The sequence below is a fragment of the Salvia splendens genome, chromosome 20 (assembly GCF_004379255.2).
Source record: "Salvia splendens isolate huo1 chromosome 20, SspV2, whole genome shotgun sequence".
Classification (NCBI taxonomy): domain Eukaryota; kingdom Viridiplantae; phylum Streptophyta; class Magnoliopsida; order Lamiales; family Lamiaceae; genus Salvia; species Salvia splendens.
Window position 1 is genome coordinate 11,090,425 of NC_056051.1, and position 24,624 is coordinate 11,115,048.

The window sequence follows — 24,624 nt, forward strand, 5'->3', positions numbered from 1 at the left end:
AGGAAAACTATTTGGAATGCAAAAAACATACCTTTTTTGGCTTTTGGTTCTCAACAATCATGTCATGCGGCTGATAAGAGTGCTCTGGAAGCACTTATCGAAAGAAGGGCTAAACATCGACGAAGAAGAAGCCGTGGAATATCAATGGCCCTGATGAAAATCGGAACTTAATTATCAGGGTTCAATCCAAATTCCGAATTAAATGAACAGCGGCATGGATTTTAAATATAGCAGTAGAAATACTTTGGGAAGGGAAGTCGGTATTTATCCCCTTTTGCTAATATTCCGTTGCCGAGCCTCAGGTTTATCAGAGAGAACCTTCTGACAGTATCCAATCAGGAGTACGTTCGACACTATGAAGTCGTATGTGTGGCAAGTAGAAGTCTAGTCATCTCCCACTGACTTGGCTTCTTCGAGTTCTCCAAGCTTTACCAAAGAGCCCATCATGAAGCTTCTTGTTCTCTTCCTCCAACAGCCCAGATCTCTCTTGCATAAATGCATTATCTATCCCATCTTCTTCACTTCAGTTTTCAATCCATGCTCGCTGCTCATCTCGCCATGGTGAATGTCAGCTATCGAAATACAACATTAATCATATAATCAATCAACAACCTCAAACAAAGTTGTTTTTCAAGTAATATGAAGGTAAGGGCTTACTTGCTTTCTTGAACTTCTCCGTTTTTTTAGGCTCTTTTTGTTTGCCTCATGGGAAGATTCTTCATCATGATCATCGTTATTTAGACAACACTTCATTCCCACATGGTTCAAACAAGGGGATAACATAGTATTCCACAGCTTATTCGGGCTATTTTTTGCTTCACATTTTCGTGGATCACTCTATTTTTTTTCTAGATCTGTGGGACCAATTTTTTCTTTTCTTTTTTTTTTCCACAGATCTGCTATCTCTTTTTTTCTTCTTTTTCTTTTTTTTCCTTTTTTTCTCCCCACTTTCTGCCCTCGTGCTGGCTGACATCATGATAACCCTTTAAGCAAAATCATTGAATCCTCCTCCAATCTCTTAGCATGATCAACTGCTTCACAACTCTACAAATCAGAAACAAGTACAATTCAGCTCCAGTTTAGGGCTAAATAGGTAGGGAGTCAATGAGATTAGGAAAACTATTTGGAATGCAAAAAACATACCTTTTTTGGCTTTTGGTTCTCTACAATCATGTCATGCGGCTGATAAGAGTGCTCTGGAAGCACTTATCGAAAAAGGGCTAAACATCGACGAAGAAAAGCCGTGGAATATCAATGGCCCTGATGAAAATCGGAACTTAATTATCAGGGTTCAATCCAAATTCCGAATTAAATGAACAGCGGCATGGATTTTAAATAGAGCAGTAGAAATACTTTGCGAAGGGAAGTCGGTATTTATCCCTTTTTGCTAATATTCCGTAGCCGAGCCTCAGATTTATCAGAGAGAACCTTCTGACAGTAGCCAATCAGGAGTACGTTCGACACTCTGAAATCGTATGTGTGGCAAGTAGAAGTCTAGTCACCTCCCACTGCCTTGGCTTCTTCGAGTTCTCCAAGCTTTACCAAAGAGCCCATCATGAAGCTTCTTGTTCTCTTCCTCCAACAGCCCAGATCTCTCTTGCATAAATGCATTATCTATCCCATCTTCTTCACTTCAGTTTTCAAGCCATGCTCGCTGCTCGTCTCGCCATGGTGAATGTCAGCTATCGAAATACAACATTAATCATATAATCAATCAACAATCTCAAACAAAGTTGTTTTTCAAGTAATATGAAGGTAAGGGCTTACAATTTTTGCTCTCTTGAACTACTCCGTTTTTTTTAGGCTCTTTTTGTTTGCCTCATGGGAAGATTCTTCATCATGATCATCGTTATTTAGACAACACTTCATCCCCACATGGTTCAAACAAGGGGATAACGTAGTATTCCACAGCTTATTCGGGCTATTTTTTGCTTCACATTTTCGTGGATCACTCTATTTTTTTTTCTAGATCTATGAGACCAATTTTTCCTTTTCTTTTTTTCCACAGATCTGCTATCTCTTTTTTTCTTCTTTTTTTTTCCTTTTTTTCTCCCCACTCTCTGCCCTAGTGCTGGCTGACATCATGATAACCCTTTAAGCAAAATCATTGAATCCTCTTCCAATCTCTTAGCATGATCAACTGCTTCACAACTCTACAAATCAGAAACAAGTACAATTCAGCTCCAGTTTAGGGCTAAATAGGTAGGGAGTCAATGAGATTAGGAAAACTATTTGGAATGCAAAAAACATACCTTTTTTGGCTTTTGGTTCTCAACAATCATGTCATGCAGCTGATAAGAGTGCTCTGGAAGCACTTATCGAAAGAAGGGCTAAACATCGACGAAGAAGAAGCCGTGGAATATCAATGGCCCTGATGAAAATCGGAACTTAACTATCAGGGTTCAATCCAAATTCCGAATTAAATGAACAGCGGCATGGATTTTAAATAGAGCAGTAGAAATACTTTGGGAAGGGAAGTCGGTATTTATCCCCTTTTGCTAATATTCCGTAGCCGAGCTTCAGTTTTATCAGAGAGAACCTTCTGACAGTATCCAATCAGGAGTACGTTCGACACTATGAAGTCGTATGTGTGGCAAGTAGAAGTCTAGTCATCTCCCACTGACATGGCTTCTTCGAGTTCTTCAAGCTTTACCAAAGAGCCCATCATGAAGCTTCTTGTTCTCTTCCTCCAACAGCCCAGATCTCTCTTGCATAAATGCATTATCTATCCCATCTTCTTCACTTCAGTTTTCAATCCATGCTCGCTGCTCGTCTCGCCATGGTGAATGTCAGCTATCGAAATACATTAATCATATAATCAATCAACAACCTCAAACAAAGTTGTTTTTCAAGTAATATGAAGGTAAGGGCTTACTTGCTTTCTTGAACTTCTCCGTTTTTTTAGGCTCTTTTTGTTTGCCTCATGGGAAGATTCTTCATCATGATCATCGTTATTTAGACAACACTTCATTCCCACATGGTTCAAACAAGGGGATAACATAGTATTCCACAGCTTATTCGGGCTATTTTTTTATTCACATTTTCGTGGATCACTCTATTTTTTTTCTAGATCTGTGGAACCAATTTTTTCTTTTCTTTTTTTTTCCACAGATCTGCTATCTCTTTTTTTCTTCTTTTTCCTTTTTTTTCCTTTTTTTCTCTCCACTTTCTGCCCTAGTGCTTGCTGACATCATGATTACCCTTTAAGCAAAATCATTGAATCCTCCTCCAATCTCTTAGCATGATCAACTGCTTCACAACTCTACAAATCAGAAACAAGTACAATTCAGCTCCAGTTTAGGGCTAAATAGGTAGGGAGTCAATGAGATTAGGAAAACTATTTGGAATGCAAAAAACATACCTTTTTTGGCTTTTGGTTCTCAACAATCATGTCATGCGGCTGATAAGAGTGCTCTGGAAGCACTTATCGAAAAAGGGCTAAACATCGACGAAGAAAAGCCGTGGAATATCAATGGCCCTGATGAAAATCGGAACTTAATTATCAGGGTTCAATCCAAATTCCGAATTAAATGAACAGCGGCATGGATTTTAAATAGAGCAGTAGAAATACTTTGGGAAGGGAAGTCGGTATTTATCCCCTTTTGCTAATATTCCGTAGCCGAGCCTCAGATTTATCAGAGAGAACCTTCTGACAGTAGCCAATCAGGAATACGTTCGACACTCTAAAATCGTATGTGTGGCAAGTAGAAGTCTAGTCACCTCCCACTGCCTTGGCTTCTTCGAGTTCTCCAAGCTTTACCAAAGAGCCCATCATGAAGCTTCTTGTTCTCTTCCTCCAACAGCCCAGATCTCTCTTGCATAAATGCATTATCTATCCCATCTTCTTCACTTCAGTTTTCAAGCCATGCTCGCTGCTCGTCTCGCCATGGTGAATGTCTGCTATGGAAATACAACATTAATCATATAATCAATTAACAACCTCAAACAAAGTTGTTTTTCAAGTAATATGAAGGTAAGGGCTTACAATTTTTGCTCTCTTGAACTACGTTTTTTTTAGGCTCTTTTTGTTTGCCTCATGGGAAGATTCTTCATCATGATCATCGTTATTTAGACAACACTTCATCCCCACATGGTTCAAACAAGGGGATAACGTAGTATTCCACAGCTTATTCGGGCTATTTTTTGCTTCAAATTTTCGTGGATCACTCTATTTTTTTTTCTAGATCTGTGAGACCAATTTTTCCTTTTCTTTTTTTCCACAGATCTGCTATCTCTTTTTTTGTTCTTTTTTTTTCCTTTTTTTCTCCCCACTCTCTGCCCTAGTGCTGGCTGACATCATGATAACCCTTTAAGCAAAATCATTGAATCCTCTTCCAATCTCTTAGCATGATCAACTGCTTCACAACTCTACAAATCAGAAACAAGTACAATTCAGCTCCAGTTTAGGGCTAAATAGGTAGGGAGTCAATGAGATTAGGAAAACTATTTGGAATGCAAAAAACATACCTTTTTTGGCTTTTGGTTCTCAACAATCATGTCATGCGGCTGATAAGAGTGCTCTGGAAGCACTTATCGAAAGAAGGGCTAAACATCGACGAAGAAGAAGCCGTGGAATATCAATGGCCCTGATGAAAATCGGAACTTAACTATCAGGGTTCAATCCAAATTCCGAATTAAATGAACAGCGGCATGGATTTTAAATAGAGTAGTAGAAATACTTTGGGAAGGGAAGTCGGTATTTATCCCCTTTTGCTAATATTCCGTAGCCGAGCTTCAGTTTTATCAGAGAGAACCTTCTGACAGTATCCAATCAGGAGTACGTTCGACACGATGAAGTCGTATGTGTGGCAAGTAGAAGTCTAGTCATCTCCCACTGACATGGCTTCTTCGAGTTCTCCAAGCTTTACCAAAGAGCCCATCATGAAGCTTCTTGTTCTCTTCCTCCAACAGCCCAGATCTCTCTTGCATAAATGCATTATCTATCCCATCTTCTTCACTTCAGTTTTCAATCCATGCTCGCTGCTCGTCTCGCCATGGTGAATGTCAGCTATCGAAATACATTAATCATATAATCAATCAACAACCTCAAACAAAGTTGTTTTTCAAGTAATATGAAGGTAAGGGCTTACTTGCTTTCTTGAACTTCTCCGTTTTTTTAGGCTCTTTTTGTTTGCCTCATGGGAAGATTCTTCATCATGATCATCGTTATTTAGACAACACTTCATTCCCACATGGTTCAAACAAGGGGATAACATAGTATTCCACAGCTTATTCGGGCTATTTTTTTATTCACATTTTCGTGGATCACTCTATTTTTTTTCTAGATCTGTGGAACCAATTTTTTCTTTTCTTTTTTTTTCCACAGATCTGCTATCTCTTTTTTTCTTCTTTTTCCTTTTTTTTCCTTTTTTTCTCTCCACTTTCTGCCCTAGTGCTTGCTGACATCATGATTACCCTTTAAGCAAAATCATTGAATCCTCCTCCAATCTCTTAGCATGATCAACTGCTTCACAACTCTACAAATCAGAAACAAGTACAATTCAGCTCCAGTTTAGGGCTAAATAGGTAGGGAGTCAATGAGATTAGGAAAACTATTTGGAATGCAAAAAACATACCTTTTTTGGCTTTTGGTTCTCAACAATCATGTCATGCGGCTGATAAGAGTGCTCTGGAAGCACTTATCGAAAAAGGGCTAAACATCGACGAAGAAAAGCCGTGGAATATCAATGGCCCTGATGAAAATCGGAACTTAATTATCAGGGTTCAATCCAAATTCCGAATTAAATGAACAGCGGCATGGATTTTAAATAGAGCAGTAGAAATACTTTGGGAAGGGAAGTCGGTATTTATCCCCTTTTGCTAATATTCCGTAGCCGAGCCTCAGATTTATCAGAGAGAACCTTCTGACAGTAGCCAATCAGGAATACGTTCGACACTCTAAAATCGTATGTGTGGCAAGTAGAAGTCTAGTCACCTCCCACTGCCTTGGCTTCTTCGAGTTCTCCAAGCTTTACCAAAGAGCCCATCATGAAGCTTCTTGTTCTCTTCCTCCAACAGCCCAGATCTCTCTTGCATAAATGCATTATCTATCCCATCTTCTTCACTTCAGTTTTCAAGCCATGCTCGCTGCTCGTCTCGCCATGGTGAATGTCTGCTATGGAAATACAACATAATCATATAATCAATTAACAACCTCAAACAAAGTTGTTTTTCAAGTAATATGAAGGTAAGGGCTTACAATTTTTGCTCTCTTGAACTACGTTTTTTTTAGGCTCTTTTTGTTTGCCTCATGGGAAGATTCTTCATCATGATCATCGTTATTTAGACAACACTTCATCCCCACATGGTTCAAACAAGGGGATAACGTAGTATTCCACAGCTTATTCGGGCTATTTTTTGCTTCACATTTTCGTGGATCACTCTATTTTTTTTTCTAGATCTGTGAGACCAATTTTTCCTTTTCTTTTTTTCCACAGATCTGCTATCTCTTTTTTTCTTCTTTTTTTTTCCTTTTTTTCTCCCCACTCTCTGCCCTAGTGCTGGCTGACATCATGATAACCCTTTAAGCAAAATCATTGAATCCTCTTCCAATCTCTTAGCATGATCAACTGCTTCACAACTCTACAAATCAGAAACAAGTACAATTCAGCTCCAGTTTAGGGCTAAATAGGTAGGGAGTCAATGAGATTAGGAAAACTATTTGGAATGCAAAAAACATACCTTTTTTGGCTTTTGGTTCTCAACAATCATGTCATGCGGCTGATAAGAGTGCTCTGGAAGCACTTATCGAAAGAAGGGCTAAACATCGACGAAGAAGAAGCCGTGGAATATCAATGGCCCTGATGAAAATCGGAACTTAACTATCAGGGTTCAATCCAAATTCCGAATTAAATGAACAGCGGCATGGATTTTAAATAGAGTAGTAGAAATACTTTGGGAAGGGAAGTCGGTATTTATCCCCTTTTGCTAATATTCCGTAGCCGAGCTTCAGTTTTATCAGAGAGAACCTTCTGACAGTATCCAATCAGGAGTACGTTCGACACGATGAAGTCGTATGTGTGGCAAGTAGAAGTCTAGTCATCTCCCACTGACATGGCTTCTTCGAGTTCTCCAAGCTTTACCAAAGAGCCCATCATGAAGCTTCTTGTTCTCTTCCTCCAACAGCCCAGATCTCTCTTGCATAAATGCATTATCTATCCCATCTTCTTCACTTCAGTTTTCAATCCATGCTCGCTGCTCGTCTCGCCATGGTGAATGTCAGCTATCGAAATACATTAATCATATAATCAATCAACAACCTCAAACAAAGTTGTTTTTCAAGTAATATGAAGGTAAGGGCTTACTTGCTTTCTTGAACTTCTCCGTTTTTTTAGGCTCTTTTTGTTTGCCTCATGGGAAGATTCTTCATCATGATCATCGTTATTTAGACAACACTTCATTCCCACATGGTTCAAACAAGGGGATAACATAGTATTCCACAGCTTATTCGGGCTATTTTTTGATTCACATTTTCGTGGATCAGTCTATTTTTTTTCTAGATCTGTGGAACCAATTTTTTCTTTTCTTTTTTTTTCCACAGATCTGCTATCTCTTTTTTTCTTCTTTTTCCTTTTTTTTCCTTTTTTTCTCTCCACTTTCTGCCCTAGTGCTTGCTGACATCATGATTACCCTTTAAGCAAAATCATTGAATCCTCCTCCAATCTCTTAGCATGATCAACTGCTTCACAACTCTACAAATCAGAAACAAGTACAATTCAGCTCCAGTTTAGGGCTAAATAGGTAGGGAGTCAATGAGATTAGGAAAACTATTTGGAATGCAAAAAACATACCTTTTTTGGCTTTTGGTTCTCAACAATCATGTCATGCGGCTGATAAGAGTGCTCTGGAAGCACTTATCGAAAAAGGGCTAAACATCGACGAAGAAAAGCCGTGGAATATCAATGGCCCTGATGAAAATCGGAACTTAATTATCAGGGTTCAATCCAAATTCCGAATTAAATGAACAGCGGCATGGATTTTAAATAGAGCAGTAGAAATACTTTGGGAAGGGAAGTCGGTATTTATCCCCTTTTGCTAATATTCCGTAGCCGAGCCTCAGATTTATCAGAGAGAACCTTCTGACAGTAGCCAATCAGGAATACGTTCGACACTCTAAAATCGTATGTGTGGCAAGTAGAAGTCTAGTCACCTCCCACTGCCTTGGCTTCTTCGAGTTCTCCAAGCTTTACCAAAGAGCCCATCATGAAGCTTCTTGTTCTCTTCCTCCAACAGCCCAGATCTCTCTTGCATAAATGCATTATCTATCCCATCTTCTTCACTTCAGTTTTCAAGCCATGCTCGCTGCTCGTCTCGCCATGGTGAATGTCAGCTATGGAAATACAACATTAATCATATAATCAATTAACAACCTCAAACAAAGTTGTTTTTCAAGTAATATGAAGGTAAGGGCTTACAATTTTTGCTCTCTTGAACTACTCCGTTTTTTTTAGGCTCTTTTTGTTTGCCTCATGGGAAGATTCTTCATCATGATCATCGTTATTTAGACAACACTTCATCCCCACATGGTTCAAACAAGGGGATAACGTAGTATTCCACAGCTTATTCGGGCTATTTTTTGCTTCACATTTTCGTGGATCACTCTATTTTTATTCTAGATCTGTGAGACCAATTTTTTCTTTTCTTTTTTTTTCCACAGATCTGCTATCTCTTTTTTTTTCTTTTTCTTTTTTTTTCCTTTTTTTCTCCCCACTTTCTGCCCTAGTGCTGGCTGACATCATGATAACCCTTTAAGCAAAATCATTGAATCCTCCTCCAATCTCTTAGCATGATCAACTGCTTCACAACTCTACAATCGGAAATAAGTACAATTCAGCTCCAGTTTAGGGCTAAATAGGTAGGGAGTCAATGAGATTAGGAAAACTATTTGGAATGCAAAAAACACACCTTTCTTTTGAGCTCTTTTTGTTTGCCTCTTGTGAACTTTCTCTACAAAATTTTCTCCATTTTTCAAGTTGATGATCTTGCACAGCTAAGAAAACTATGATCCCTTAACGATGGAGTTGGTGTGCTTCCTCAAAAGCAGTCTCATGATTGTTGAGAGACGAGAAAGAGACTTGGCCACTGAATCAAACCCTCTCAGCAAAAGCACTGAATCCTCCTTAAATCACTTAGCATGATCAACTGCTTATGAACTCTGGAAACAAGCACAATCCAGTTCAAGGTTAGGGAAACACAAAAACGAAATCAATGATATTAGAAGTACTATTAAGACTGCAAGAAACTCACATTTTCTTGGAACTCTTTCTTTGATTCTGCTCTCTATATTTTTTCTAGATCTGTGACACAATTTTTTCTTTTTTTCTTTTCTTTTTTTCTTTTCTTTTTTATTTTTCAACAGATATGCTTTCTCTTTTTTTCTTATTTTTCATTTTTTTTTCCTTTTTTCTCCTCATTTTGCTCTTATTCTACCCCTTCCATGTTTCTTTTTTCACTCTCTGCCCTATTGTTGGCTGACTACAATCAATATCCACAAGAAGATGAGATATCATCTGATGTCAGGTTGTCGAAAGTTGAAACTCTCATCTTCAACACCTTTTTGCGGAGACAAAAAATCAAACCGCATTCCCCATAGCAAGCTCTCATAAGAAGATGAGATATCATGTGATGTCAGGTGGTGGTACTTCCAAATGCAGGCACACCCACATCTCTGTTGCATAATGTCATATCCGATCTGATCCACTTCAGCTCTGTAAGGCAGAAATATCAAAAATTAGCAAAGCGGAAAGAGAAAATTAGCAACTTGCTGAACCAATATTTTGAACAAGGGAAGCATTTCTCCAGTTATTTGAGGTATTATATAGCACCTGCTACCATTGCATGGAATGCTGCGTCATCCCCATATAGCTGGACATTTTTAAATGAATTGACAGAAAGTAATACAGGGCCTGCCATTCTCTATGCAAAGCAAAGACAAGAAAATTGTTTAAAATTAGAGGCAATCTGTATACACAAATAAAATAAAAAGGTTCTCGAATAGAAAATTACATGGAGTATGTATTTTCTTGTAAATATTTACACAGAAGGTTGTGAAGAACTGAAGGCTCGTTCAAATAACTTAGTTGTGCAAGATCATCATCTGAGTCAACTATCTGAGGAACAGTTGGTAGAAGGTTTATCAACCTGTTGTGATAAAGCAGTGAGTGCAAAGTTCTTGTAGAAGCAACAAAGGCAGTGAAGAGATGAAAATTCAAACAAACCAGACATAAGAAAAGTTGCATTCTAACGTGCCTGCAGGTAAGGATATAGATTAAAGCTCAAACTTGTTTCAGATAACTACCTAATCTCAGGTAATGCAACCTGAACCAAGTCCATAAACCATAAAGAGTCCAAATGGACATCATGATAACCCTCTAAGCAAAATCATTGAATCCTCCTCCAATCTCTTAGCATGATCAACTGCTTCACAACTCTACAAATCGGAAACAAGTACAATTCAGCTCCAGTTTAGGGCTAAATAGGTAGGGAGTCAATAAGATTAGGAAAACTATTTGGAATGCAAAAAACACACCTTTTTTGGCTTCTTGTTCTCAACAATCATGGCATGCAGCTGATAAAAGTGCTCCAGAAGAAGATGTCGTGGAAGATCGATGGCTCTGATGAAAATGGGAATTAATTATCAACGTTCAATCCATATATTGAATTAAATGAAGAGCAATAGAGATTTTAAAGAGAGCAGTAGGAATACTTTGGAAAGGGATGTCGGTATTTATCCCCTCTTGGTAATATCCCGAAGCTGAGCCTCGGATTTATCAGGGTGACCCTTTTGACAGTATCCCGTCAGCAGTATGTTCGGCAAAGTCGTATGTGTGGCAAGTAGAAGTCCAGTCATCTAGCACAGCCTTGCTTCTTCGAGATCTCCAAGCTTTACCAAAGAGCCCATCACGAAGCTTCTTGTTCTCTTCCTCCAACAGCCCAGACCGCTCTTGCTTAAATGCCATATCCCATCTGATCCACTTCAGCTCTCTAGCCTTGCTAGCTGCTCGTCTAGCCATGGTCTTTGTCAGCTATGGAAACACAACATAAATCCTATAATCAATCAGACAACCTTAAACAATGTTGTTTTTCAAGTAATATGATGATAAGGGTACCTACATTTTTTGCTTTCTTGACACTCTCTGTTTCTTTTGAGCTCTTTTTTGTTTGCCTCTTGTGAAGCTTCTCTACAGAATTTTCTCCATCTTTGGCTAAGTTGATGATCTTGCACAACTAAGAACACTATGATTCCTTTACGGTGGACTTGATGTGCTACCTGAAGAGGAGTCTCAAGTTTGTTTGAGAGATGAGAAAGTGACTTGGCCACTGAATCAAACCCTCTCAGCAAAAACACTGAATCCTCCTTAAATCAATTAGCACGATCAATGCTTATGAACTCTGGAAACAAGCACAATCCAGCTCAAGGTTAGGGAAAAATAAATACGAAATCAAAGATATTAGAAGTACTATTTAGACTGCAAGAAACTCACGTTTTCTTGGAACTATGTCTTTGATTCTGCTCTCTATTTTTTTTCTAGATCTGTGACACAATTTTTTCTTTTTTTCTCTTCTTTTTTTTCAACAGATCTGCTTTCTCTTTTTTTTTCTTCTTTTTCTTTTTCTTTTTTTCTTTTTTTCCTCATTTTGCTCTTATTCTACCCCTTCCATGTTTCATTTTTCACTTTCTGCGCTATTGTTGGCTGACTACAATCAATATCCACAAGAAGATGAGATATCATGTGATGTCAGGTTGTCGAAAGTTGAAACTCTCATCTTCAACATCTTTCTGGAGAGACGAAAAATCAAACCGCATTCCCCATAGCAAGCTCTCATAAGAAGATGAGATATCATGTGATGTCAGGTGGTGGTACTTCACAATTCAGGCACACACAGATCTCTCTTGCATAATGTCATATCCGATCTGATCCACTTCAGCTCTGTACGACAGAAATATAAAAAATTAGCAAAGCGGAAAGAGAAAATTAGCAACTTGCTGAACCTATATTTTGAACAAGGGAAGCATTTCTCCAGTTATTTGAGTTATTATATAGCACCTGCTACCACTGCATGGAATGCTGCGTCATCCCCATATAGCTGGACATTTTAAATGAATCTGAGTCAACCATCTGAGGAACAGATGGTAGAAGGTTTATTGTGGGAACTGTCATAACCTGTAGTGATAAAGTAGTGAGTGCAAAGTTCTTGTAGAAGCAACAAAAGCAGTGAAGAGATGAAAAATTCAAAGAAACCAGACATAAGAAAAGTTGCATTCTAACGAGCCTGCAGGTAAGGAAATAGATTAAAGCTCTAACTTGTTTTAGATAACTACCTAATCTCAGGTAATGCAACCAGCACTAAGTCCATAAACCATAAAGAGTCCAAATGGACATCATGATAACCCTCTAAGCAAAATCATTGAATTCTCCTCCAATCTCTTAGCATAATCAACTGCTTCAGAACTCTACAAATCGGAAACAAGTACAATTCAACTCCATTTTAGGGCTAAATAGGAAGGGAGTCAATGAGATTAGGACAACTATTTGGAATGCAAAAACACATCTTTTTGGCTTCTTGTTCTCAACAATCATGTCATGCAGCTGATAAGAGTGCTCCAGAAGCCTAGGAAAATCGATGGCCCTAATGAAAATCGGAAATTAATTATCATGTTCAATCGATATATTGAATTAAATGAAGAGCGGTATAGATTTTACAGAGAGAAGTAGGAATACTTTGGGAAGGGAAGTCGGTATTTATCCCCTTTTGGTAATATCCCGAAGCAGAGCCTCGGATTTATCGAGGAGACCCTTCTGACAGTATCCCGTTAGCAGTATGTCCGGCACTCTGAAGTCGTATGTGTAGCAAGTAGAAGTCCAGTCATCTAGCACAGCCTTGGCTTCTTCGAGATCTCCAAGCTTTACCAAAGAGCAGCTATGGAAACACAACATTAATCCTATAATCAATCAGACAACTTCAAACAATGTTGTTTTTCTAGTAATATGATGATAAGGGTACCAACATTTTTTGCTTTCTTGACACTCTCTGTTTCTTTTGAGCTCTTTTTTGTTTGCCTCTTATGAAGCTTCTCTACAGAATTGTGTCCATCTTTGGCTAAGTTGATGATCTTGCACAACTAAGAAAACTATGATCCCTTAACGATGGAGTTGGTGTGCTTCCTCAAGAGCAGTCTCATGATTGTTTGAGAGATGAGAAAGAGACTTGGCCACTGAATCAAACCCTCTCAGCAAAAGCACTGAATCCTCCTTATGAACTCTGGAAACAAGTACAATCCAACTCGAGGTTAGGGAAAAGTAGATATGAAATCAATGATATTCATATTAGAAGTACTATTTAGACAGCAAGAAACTCACATTTTCTTGGAACTCTTTCTTTGATTCTGCTCTCTATTTTTTTCTAGATCTGTGACACAATTTTTTTCTTTTCTTTTTTCTTTTCTTTTTTTCTTTTCTTTTTTCTTTTCTTTTTTTTCAACAGATCTGCTTTCTCTTTTTTACCTTTTTTTTCAGTTTTTTTTCTTTTTTTCTCCCCTTCCATGTTTCTTTTTTCACTTTTTGCCCTAGTGTTGGCTGACTACAAATCAATGTCTCACAAGAAGATGAGATATCATGTGATGTCAAGTTGTCGAAAGTTGAAACTCTCATCTTCAACACCTTTTTGCGGAGACGAAAAATCAAACCGCATTCCCCATAGCAAGCTCTCATAAGAAGATGAGATATCATGTGATGTCAGGTGGTGGTGCTTCACAATGCAGGCACACCCACATCTCTCTTGCATAATGTCATATCCGATTTGATCCACTTCAGCTCTGTAGGGCAGAAATATCAAAAATTAGCAAAGCGGAAAGAGTTAGCAACATGTTGAATCAATATTTTAACAAGGGAAGCATTTATCTAGGTTTTTAACGTATTATATAGCACCGGCTACCATTGTATGGTATGCTGCATCAGCAACAGCATAAACATAATTAGTGACCAAAGCCTTCTTTCTCTATCATCCCCTTATAGCTGGACAGTTTTAAATAGATTGACAGAGGCCAGCCATTCTCTATGCTAAGCAAAGACAAAAAAATTGTTATCAATTAGATGCAATCAGTAAAAACAAATAGAATGAAAAGGTTCTTGAATAGAGAATTACATATATATTATCTTGTAACTCGTTCAAATAACTTAGTTGTGCAAGATCATCAACTTAGTCAAGTATCTGAGGAATAGTTGGTAGAAGATATTTTGTGGGAACTGTCACAACCTGTAGTGATAATGCAGTAAGTGCATCGTTCTTGTAGAAGTAACAAAAACAGTGAAGTGATGAAAAATCAAATGCACTAACACTTCCGTCCGAAAGCAGAACCAAAGCTTTCTCCCATGAGTTTGATTTTATTTGCCCAGATTCCCAGAGCTCATCCTGTCGCCGACACCAAACACGAAGATTCTAAAATCATGTAATCAAGCACAATGAGTGGCTGAGAGAAAAATTCTATCTTAAACTAGAAATTGCTGAGCATTTGGGCAAGATAAAAATACAACATTCCGATCATTCATTAGCCCAACTCTTTTTTCATGTGTCCCACTATGCTACCTGATATGGAGCTTGGACAATAAAAAACTTTAACTACCCCAGCCAAATGCTATATGTCGAGCAGAACAAAATGCAAAGACACTAGACACAGGAAAAGTTGTATTCCGACGTAATATAGATAAGCCCACAGGTAAGAAAATAGATTAAAGCTCTAACTTGTTTTAGATAACTACCTGATCTCAGTAATGCAACCAGCACCAAGTCCATAAACCATAAAGAGTCCAAATTGTCAACATGAAAACCCACTAAGCGAAAGCATTGGATGCTCCTTCAATCTCTTAGCATGATCAACTGCTTCACAACTCTACAAATCAGAAACAAATACAATTCAGCTCCACTTAGGGCTAAATACGTACAGAATCAATGATATTAGAAGTACTATTTGGACTGCAAAAAACACACCTTTTTTGGCTTCTAGTTCTCAAGAAGCATGTCATGCTGCTGATAAGTGTGCTCCAATAGCACTTATCAAAAGAAGGACTGAACATCATAGGAGAAGAAGAAGCCGTGGAAAATCGATGGACCTGAAAAAAATCAGAACTTAATTACCAGCGTTCAATCACCATATTTCGAATTACATGAAGAGCGGTATAGATTTTAAAGAGATAAGTAGGAGTACTTTGTTAAGGGAAGTCGGTATTTCTGCCCTTTAGATAATATCCAGAAACAATGCCTCAAATGTATCGGAGAGACCCTTCTGATAGTAGCCGAACAGGAGTATGTTCGACACTCTGAAGTCGTATGTGTGGCAAGTAGAAGTCTAGTCATCTCCCACAGCCTGGGCTTCTTCGAGCTCTCCAAGATTTACCAAAGAGCTCATCATGAAGATTCTTGTTCTCCTCCTCCAACAGCCCAGATCTCTCTTGCATAAATGCATTATCTATCCCATCTTCTCCACTTCAGTTTTCAAGCCATGCTCGCTGCTAGTCTCGCCATGGTGAATATCAGCTACGGAAACACAACATTAATCATATAATCAATCAGACAACCTCAAACAAAGTTGTTTTCAAGTAATATGATGATAAGGGCTTACAATTTTTGCTCTCTTGAACTTCTCCGTTTCCTTTGAGCTCTTTTTTGTTTGCCTCTTGGGAAGTTTCTTCATCATGATCATCGTTATTTAGACAACACGTCATCCCCACATGGTTCAAACAAGGGGATAACGTAGTATTCCACAGCTTATTCGGGCTATTTTTTTCTTCACATTTTCTTGGACCTATCTATTTTTTTTTTCTAGATCTGTGACACCAATTTTTTTTCCTTTTTTTCCACAGTTCTGCTTTCTCTTTTTTTCTTCTTCTTTTTCTTTTTTTTTTTCCTTTTTTCTGTCCATTTTGCTCTTTTTCTACCCCTTCCATGTTTCTTTTTTCACTTTCTGCCCTAGTGTTGGCTGACTACAATCAATATCTCACAAGAAGATGAGATATCATGTGATGTCAGGTGGTGGTACTTCCAAATGCAGGCACACCCACATCTCTGTTGCATAATGTCATATCCGATCTGATCCACTTCAGCTCTGTAAGGCAGAAATATCAAAAATTAGCAACATTATGAACCAATATTTTAACAAGGGAAGCATTTCTCCAGGTATTTTAGGTATTATATGTAGCACCTGCTACCATTGCATGGTATGCTGCATCATCCCCATATAACCGGACATTTTTAAATGGATTGACAGAAAGTAATACAGGGCCTGCCATTCTCTCTATGCAAAGCAGAGACAAGAAAATTGTTTAAAATTAGAGGCAATCTGTATAAACAAATAAAATAAAAAGGTTCTAGAATAGAGAATTACATGGAGTGTGTATTATCTTGTAAATAACTATACTGAAGATTGGGAAGAACTGAAGGCTCGTTCAAATAACTTAGTTGTGCAAGATTATCAACTTAGTCAAGTATCTGAGGAATAGTTGGTAGAAGATATTTTTTGGGAACTGTCACAACTAGTAGTGATAATGCATTAAGTGCAAGTTCTTGTAGAAACAACAAAAGCAGTAAACAGATGAAAAATTTAATGAAACCAGACAAAAAAAAAGTGGCATTCCAACATGCCGCAGGTAAGAAAATGGATTAAAGCTCTAACTTGATTTAGATAACTACCTATTCTCAGGTAATGCAACCAGCGCCATGTCCATAAACCACAAAGAATCCACATGGACAACATGATAACCCTCTCAGCAAAAGCATTAAATCCTCCTTCAATCTCTTAGCATGATCAACTGCTTCACAACTCTATAAATCGGTCACAATTCAGCTCCAACTTAAGGCCTAATAGGTATGAAATCAATGAAATTAGAATTATTATTTGGACTGCAAAAAACACACCTTTTTTGGCTTCTGGTTCTCAAGAATCGTGTCATGCGGCTGATAAGAGTGCTCCAGAAGCACTTTTTGAAAGAAGAACTGAACATCGGATGAGAAGAAGAGGCTGTGGAACTTCAATGGTCCTGATGAAAATTGAAACTTAATTATCAGCGTCCAATTACCATATTACGAATTAATAAAGAGCGGTATAGATTTTAAAGAGAACAATATGAGTACCTTGTGAAGGAAAGTCGGTATTTCTCTCCTTTTGATAATATCTCGAAGCAGTGCCTCGGATTTATCGGGGAGACCCTTTTGAAAGTAGCTGATCAGGAGTATGTTCGGCACTCTGAAGTCGTACGTGTGGCAAGTAGAATTCTAGTCTTCTAGCATAGCCTTGGCTTCTTCAAGCTCTCTAAGCTTTACCAGAGAACCCAACTTGGTGATGTAGCAAATTTCTGTAAAGCCCACAACCTCATCATTTCATCTTTTTGCCCTAGATGGGCATATCAAGTGACAGCATCTTTGTCAAGCTTCTGTTCCACCTTCTTCATTTAAGCAAGCGCTCTCACCTTCTTGTCTGCTTTTATGAACTGAAATGCAGCCATAGAATATGGACGCCAATCAAAGAAAATGTCAATTAGTGACTCCATCTTATCCAGAAGCTTCTCCATGCCACTGAGATCAGATCTCTCACCAAAAGAACTCAAGCCTATTCGCTACACCATTCTTCTTTATTTCTGAGATTCTCTCAGGGATTTTCTCAAGTTGACCTACTTTCTTGTACAGGACCATGATGTTGTTATAAGTAATTGCTGATGAGCCATATCCCACGTCTTTCATTCTCTGCAGATGGAGAAGATCCGTGCCTCGTGCTGAGTTTCCATTTCAATTTCAATTTCAATTTCTATTTCTATTTCTATTTCTATTTCTATTTCTATTTCTATTTCTATTTCTATTTCTATTTCCATTTCAATTTCAATTTCTATTTCTACTTCTACAGAGGAACTTAAAGGAGGAAGGGAAGGAAGAGAGAGCATAAAACAGAGAGAGGGGGGTGAGGAGAGAGTCAAGTACTTGTATAGCAACGGTCGTTTTAGACTAGGTATTTTATTTTTTAAATTTTAATCCTTACAAATTTTCAATTACTTGATTGTTATTATTTCGCACCCTCATTTTCAATTACTAAATTTTTTGGTAATCAATTATTGTTGACTTTATGTACGTTTCAATTTTCTAATGTCATTCGGGGACCGGAAGCAGAAATTAAAACAATGTTCATCTTTACAAGACAAAAAAGCCTTAAACCCCATCAATCAATTTTTAAATTGCTTATTGAGTTTTTAACGTGTTTGACATATTTAAAGGTGCGTATTTTAGTATTTATAGATTTTGAATTTAGAAGATTAAACAGTTTTTATGTTTTTCATAAAAATGGAGGAAGTGAAAGGTTTTGGAAGAAACTTCTATTTTTTTATTATATATATATATATGATATTGGTATTATATAATCCACACATTTTTATACGTTCAGGGTTTGATATCGGTGATGGGTAGTGACCTGATTTAGGTATTCTTCATACTCTTCATTAATATTGTTTTAACATGAACTTGGTTTTCTACATGATGATTTTTTTCATTTGTGCATTAATAATGTTAGCTTTGCACCCTCAATCCATTCCCTCAGTTATTTTGTTATTATGGAATTGTCTTTGTAATTATACGATCAGCTAAGCCTTATTTGGTTACTCCAGGAGCAACTATTCATGGCCATCATGGGGAACTCTTGTACAAAGGAGATACTTTAATTACATTTATATATGAAAATTCGAGATCTTGTGATATTACCCAAGGGCTCCCAAAAGTAGAACAGATGTTTGAAGTGCGTTCGGTTGATTCAATACCTATGAATCTAGAAAAGAGGATTGAGGGTTGGAACGAACGTATAATGGGGTCTCTTTACCTTTATAGTAATAATGAATCGCGACTCTTATTCGCGGGACACTAAAATGGAATAATGGATGCAAAAATGGACATAGTTACTCATGTTTTATCTATCAAACCTGAGTAATTTTATAAGCAATTCTTTAAAAAAGAAAAGCTTGTGTAGCTTCATCAATAGATAGATTGCAAGTCCTCTGATACATTTCTTCTGTCTGTCGATCTATCTCCATTTTGACGGTATATCCAAGGGAAAACATGACAGGCACATTGATTTCATATTCTTGCAGGAAGAAGTGACAGAGGAGTTGCACTCTTCTTCCTCATACGACAGCTTTAGCCCCGTTGACACAGGATTGGGGTTCAAAACGGTTCCAATACGGCCAGCTTCATCCAGACAAAAGTTGTTGTTCAATGATATGTGAAGCTTCTGCTGAATGGGCATGTTGATAGAGCAGTTGTCGGTGGGCGGGTGCCTGTTCCTGGCATGATTTATGGTTCCAACGCTGAATTGGAACTGCAGGCGAGTGTGATATGTAGATAAGGTCTGAGATGAGCTTAAGCTAATCAGAGCAAGAAGACAACATCAAAAGCACAACACTACCGCGAATTCAAGACGTGGGAAATAGGTGTTCATGGAATCTCACTTATTTTGAAGACAATTTCAACCTTGAGTATTATCATGTAGTCCTAAAATGGCCCGTCAGGCTCTCTTAATCCTACATGTATGCTCTATCTACAAAAGACATTCCAAAAACAAAACTATAACTTAAGCTTGCTGAACATAGAAGAGGAAACCATCCTCATATTGCAATGAAATGAAACTATTCATACATATAATCAAGTTCAAAACACAACATATTCAACAATCTCAAACTTAGTTTAATGTCACTGTTTTGCAATCTCTTTATACATTACGAGCCTAGGATTCACAAAACTTGGCACCTCAGACGATAACCCTTTAGACCACCGTTATATTAGCACTTTCTTGTCACAACGAGCACAGAAAACTTTGTAAGAATTCAAAAAACCGAACTAATTTGGTAATGTTGATTAACATCTTTTTTGGGGGCATTAGATTTCAGTATCTATGAGAAATCTCAGAGACATCAAGACGGGTTAAAATACACCCAAGTTGAGTGCAAAATGTCTCTAGAAGATCAAAGAAATTACCAACAATCACAGAAGCACCACCATAGCCATATCTAATAAGAAAACCATGTCAAAGATAAAACAAACTTAGAGAAAAGAGCCACTTTTCTATCATAACACAAATGACAAAATATACTCACCATTTGTTAATAGCTTTAGTTGAGGCAATGTGTTGTTATGGTATTGGACATTAGTTTCCTCCACAGAACCAGGGAACATTATATTTGCATCACTTCCTCCTCCTAACATTTTCCTCCAAGGCTTCAAGAAATTTTCTCTATATTCAAACAATATGACCCTAAAAAGCCAAATGGGTATGAGGTTTTAGCATGAATATACTTCAGCTAATGAAAATCTCCTTAATCATTTCCATCCCAAAACATAGTAAACTTTAAAGCAAGAACACAGTTAGAGCTACAAAATCAAGATCCAGAAAACACCCATTTGTTCAAATGAACTCCCAACCAAAAAATAACTAAACAAAAAAGTAAATTCTAAGATACACATCACATCAACGAAATGAAAAAATGGGGAAGGAAGCATAATAGAATCTCCATTCCTTAAAGTATGAACACCCAACCAAAACACAATTGAACAAAAAACAAATTCCAAGATTCACATCGATGAAATGAAAAAAACAACGAATCAATGATGCACTTTTTATTAGCACTATAAATACCTGCAAGTATACAGAGTAGGAATAGTATAGCTAAAGGTCAGTACCGGATATCGATCACGGGGAAAGCAAACACAAATTGTCTATCTTCTACTAAAACTCAATTACTATTTGGAAAGCCGAAAGATTCGAAGATTTTTTTAAAACAAATAACTTTGAAAATAAAGAAACTACTAATTGCAATAAATCACACGGATAAAAGTATAGAGATAATGGAATTTCAGGGATGTGCTTTCACAATTATGGTTATACAAATTCCAACCACAACATCCTAGCACAGTTCTTACTTTGATAGAACGAGTCACCTAATTTATGCTCATGCGATGCAAACGTTGATTATAAACATTAGGGTTGTCAATCCTAAATACGTAACTCCTAGAAGCTCCTAAGACTCTTATAATGTCTTCACTCTCAATTAAACCGTTTTAAAGGAAGCTAATTATAGTGTCTATTAAGTGGATCTAACTCGCCAACCTCCTCTCACGATTATGTAGCAAGTTATATTAAATAATCACTGAATGTGTCACTCAGATGTGAAGTATTATGGAACAACTTAAGGAAGAAACAAAGTAAGAACAAACAGATATTAAATAGAAATAGGAATTGTATAAACCAATAAAAGTTGCTAACACATCCCTAGAATCCTACGAGTTTAGTACACATGATAGAATAAACTAAAACATACATTGAAGGGAAGACAATGAAAACATAAGAACTAAAGCAAATAAAACCCGAAGGTTGAATCCTTGTAGTCGTGATGATCTTGAATCCTGTTCAACTCCTTGCACAATGAAGCTCTCTAACTTTTGAACTCTGGAAGTATTTTGCAAAGAGAAGATCTTTTTTTGTGATGAAGCTTTGGGGGCTATTTATAGGGGAGAAATCGCCCCTTCTCATATAAGGAAAATGGTTGCAAAATATGGTAAATCTTGGGAAGAAGGTAGGGCAAATCTGCTCGCCGCTTTTTCCTGGCGGGCCGCTGCACCTTGGCCAGCGGTCGCCATGAGTTGATCCGAGGCTTCTGACCTTTGGCCGGCGGTCGTTGCACTTGTTTCAGCGGTCGCCATCCATCATCCCGTAACTCTCTGGACTCGCGGTAGCGATCGCCACGCGTTCTCCAACGGTCGCTGGACGTGTCTTGACTTCATGCACAACCCCGAAGCGGGCCGCTATTGGCTTAGCGGTCGTTGGGCGCCAGCGGTCCCCGACAATGTTACAGCGGACCGCTAGACATGCAGAATAGCTCCATATTTCCAACTTCGGGTTTTGATTCCCTTTTTAGGCTCAAATATGCACATTTCTCACAAAATATGTCAAAATACCAAAATAGACAAAATATGCAAATAATGGACATATAATGTGACTTAGACATTAAAAACGGATCAAAAGATTGCCTTAAAACCGTGCAAAATCCGAGCGTATCAATCAATCACTCTCCTGTCTTTTCTTTCACTCAACAGTTTTGAACTGTTTTGGTTTGTGTTGTGTGACTGTACGGCAGCTTCCTGCTTCCATTTCGTTTCCTCAACGATTCTTCGGTATTTTACTTTTTTAAGACAAAAGTGGTCCTAAACATATGACGATTTTATGATTTAGAGGCAGAACATTATCTTTTGAATTATTTCATCCCTTACATTTGAAAATGGCCGGATTTAGTCTGTTTTGGACGGCACCGTTTAAAATTAACGGTCAACTACTGTTTAAACTAAATTAGAGGTTTAATTAGAATATTTAATATTTTTCTTAAAGACAATCTCTCTCTCTCAACACTCTATTCTCTCCTTCTCTAAACACCATCTTCTTCCCCTTCCACTCCACGTCTCCACCACCCTCCTCTGCCGTCGGTCCTGCTCACCAAGTTCGTATCAATTTATGATGCTGCTGCTTCTCCCGGTGTTCAATTCGCTGCCGCTGATCCTCCAATCCAACCATGTAATTCCCCACCTCCGCTCGAATCATCTCCTACATTACTCCTATCGATTCCCCGCTTAAGGGAGCATAATTAACTAGGGCTGGCAATTTTCGACACGACACGATAATCTGACACGAATCCGCATGAAATTATTGGGTTGGGGTCAAGTCTTATTGGATCCGTGTCTTTATCGGGTTAACCCATTAAGAACTCGATAATTTTGAGTTGGGTTCGGGTCGGATGCGGGTCGGATACGGGTAACCCATTAAGAAATAATAATATTATTTTTATTATTATTTAAAAAAATATATATTACTTTAATTTTTAATTTCTTATAAATTAGGTTTAAATATTATAAAACGAATTTTAATTGTGTAAATTAGGTTAAAAATTAAGGTTTAATCGTGTAATATTAGGTTTTAATCGTGTAATATCAGGTTCGGGTTGTTATCGTGTCGTGTCAACCCATATTATATCGTTTCGATAACGGGTTCGTGTTGGGTGCGGGTCGTGTTCGGATTTGAAGGTAGCAGGTCGGGTTCGTGTTCGGATTTACAGTTTTCTTAACAGGTCGGGTTCAGGTTAGGCCTTATTGGGCTGGGTCATTATCAGGTTGACCCGATAACGACCCAATCCGCACGATTTGCCAGCCCTATAATTAACCCCTGCTTGCTTACTGTTGCATCGGTTAAATAGGCGACGGCGGAAATTGTACAGAATTAGGTTGAATTTAGGGTAATGAGTTGGTAAGTTAGTGTTGTGATTAACGGAGTCGATCCGGGGAGTGAAAGGCTAAGACTTGTGGGCAGATCGCCGAGCGAAGAGCTAGTGTGGGTAGAATCAGAGGCAGAGGGTCTAGGTAGGGCGAAATAGGTGATGGAGACGGAGCCGGCGCTGACAGATCTCTTCAAGGGAGGAGTCGTCGTCTTCGGTGAAAGAGGAACACCTGCGCTTGAGGGTGGAATTCCAATGGTTTTTTATGGTGTTGTCGGTGCGCCGGAAAGGAGGCAGGCAATGGTGGCACATTAGTTGATGAAGCGGGCGTGGGCGCTGTGACGCCCCGATTTTTCCTATTTCTTTTAAGTTGGTTTTTGGATGACCGTCAAACTTTTAGTCGATATCGTTTCATTTTATTTTTAGAGTTTATGGATTTTTTTAGAAGTCCAAAATATTAATTATTTATTCTAGTCAAGCAGTCAAATTTTGGTCAAATATTTTTCTCCCAAATCCCATTACCAAACGATTTCCCCATATCTCCACTCCCTAAAATCTCTCTAACACCAAATCCATACATCTATCAGGTTTGCCTATAAATATCCCACATTCACGATCCTTTCAAACCTGCTGCAGCTCTTTTCTTCCCTTCCTCCAAAAGTGTGAAAGAGAAACCAAGAAAGTTGTGATCTGCTTGTGCAAATTTTCTTCCTCCCAAAGGTATTTTCTTTTCTTCAATTCCATGGCATAATTGCACAATCACGGTAGCTCACTCACAGAAAATAATACAACACTTAGGAACCCTTCTGAGAGACCCTTTCATGTTCAAGCTCCGATCTTTAGTGCAGTAGAAGATTTAGTGTCCCAATTCTTTTGAGTAACTCTGAATTTAAATAAGATGGTTGAATAAAAGTTAAATAAAAGGTTTAGAATGGGGAAAAGGGGATGGGACTTACCGGTTGTGCGAGCAGTGCTGCTCGGCGACGAAGAAGCGGTGATGGCTGCGAATTGCAGCGGCTGCTGGTACAAGCAGCGAGCGAGAGGGAGGTGGACACTCTGTTCCTGACTTTGGATGAAAATTTGGGGGAGGGAGAGAATCTGTTTTAGGGGTTTTTGTCTCTACTTGGATATAGAGACAAGAACTGAGCTTGGTATTGAAGAAATTGTTGTGGTGAATTTGTGGAAGAATGGTGGAGGGAGAGACAGACGTGAGATTGAGAGAGAGAGAGGGAGTTGTTTTGGGTTGATGAAGAAGACGTATTTGGAGGCTGGGAATTTTAATAAAATTGATGTGTTCTTTTTGAGATAAAAAAAGGAGAGAGAGATGTTAGGGAGACGA

At 38.2% G+C, this 24,624-nt stretch overlaps 1 pseudogene; it reads right to left on the reverse strand.

The window, feature by feature from the left end:
- Positions 1-8,678: 8,678 nt before the first annotated feature.
- The window catches only part of LOC121781473, a 110,949-nt pseudogene continuing 95,003 nt past the window's right edge, over positions 8,679-24,624 (reverse strand).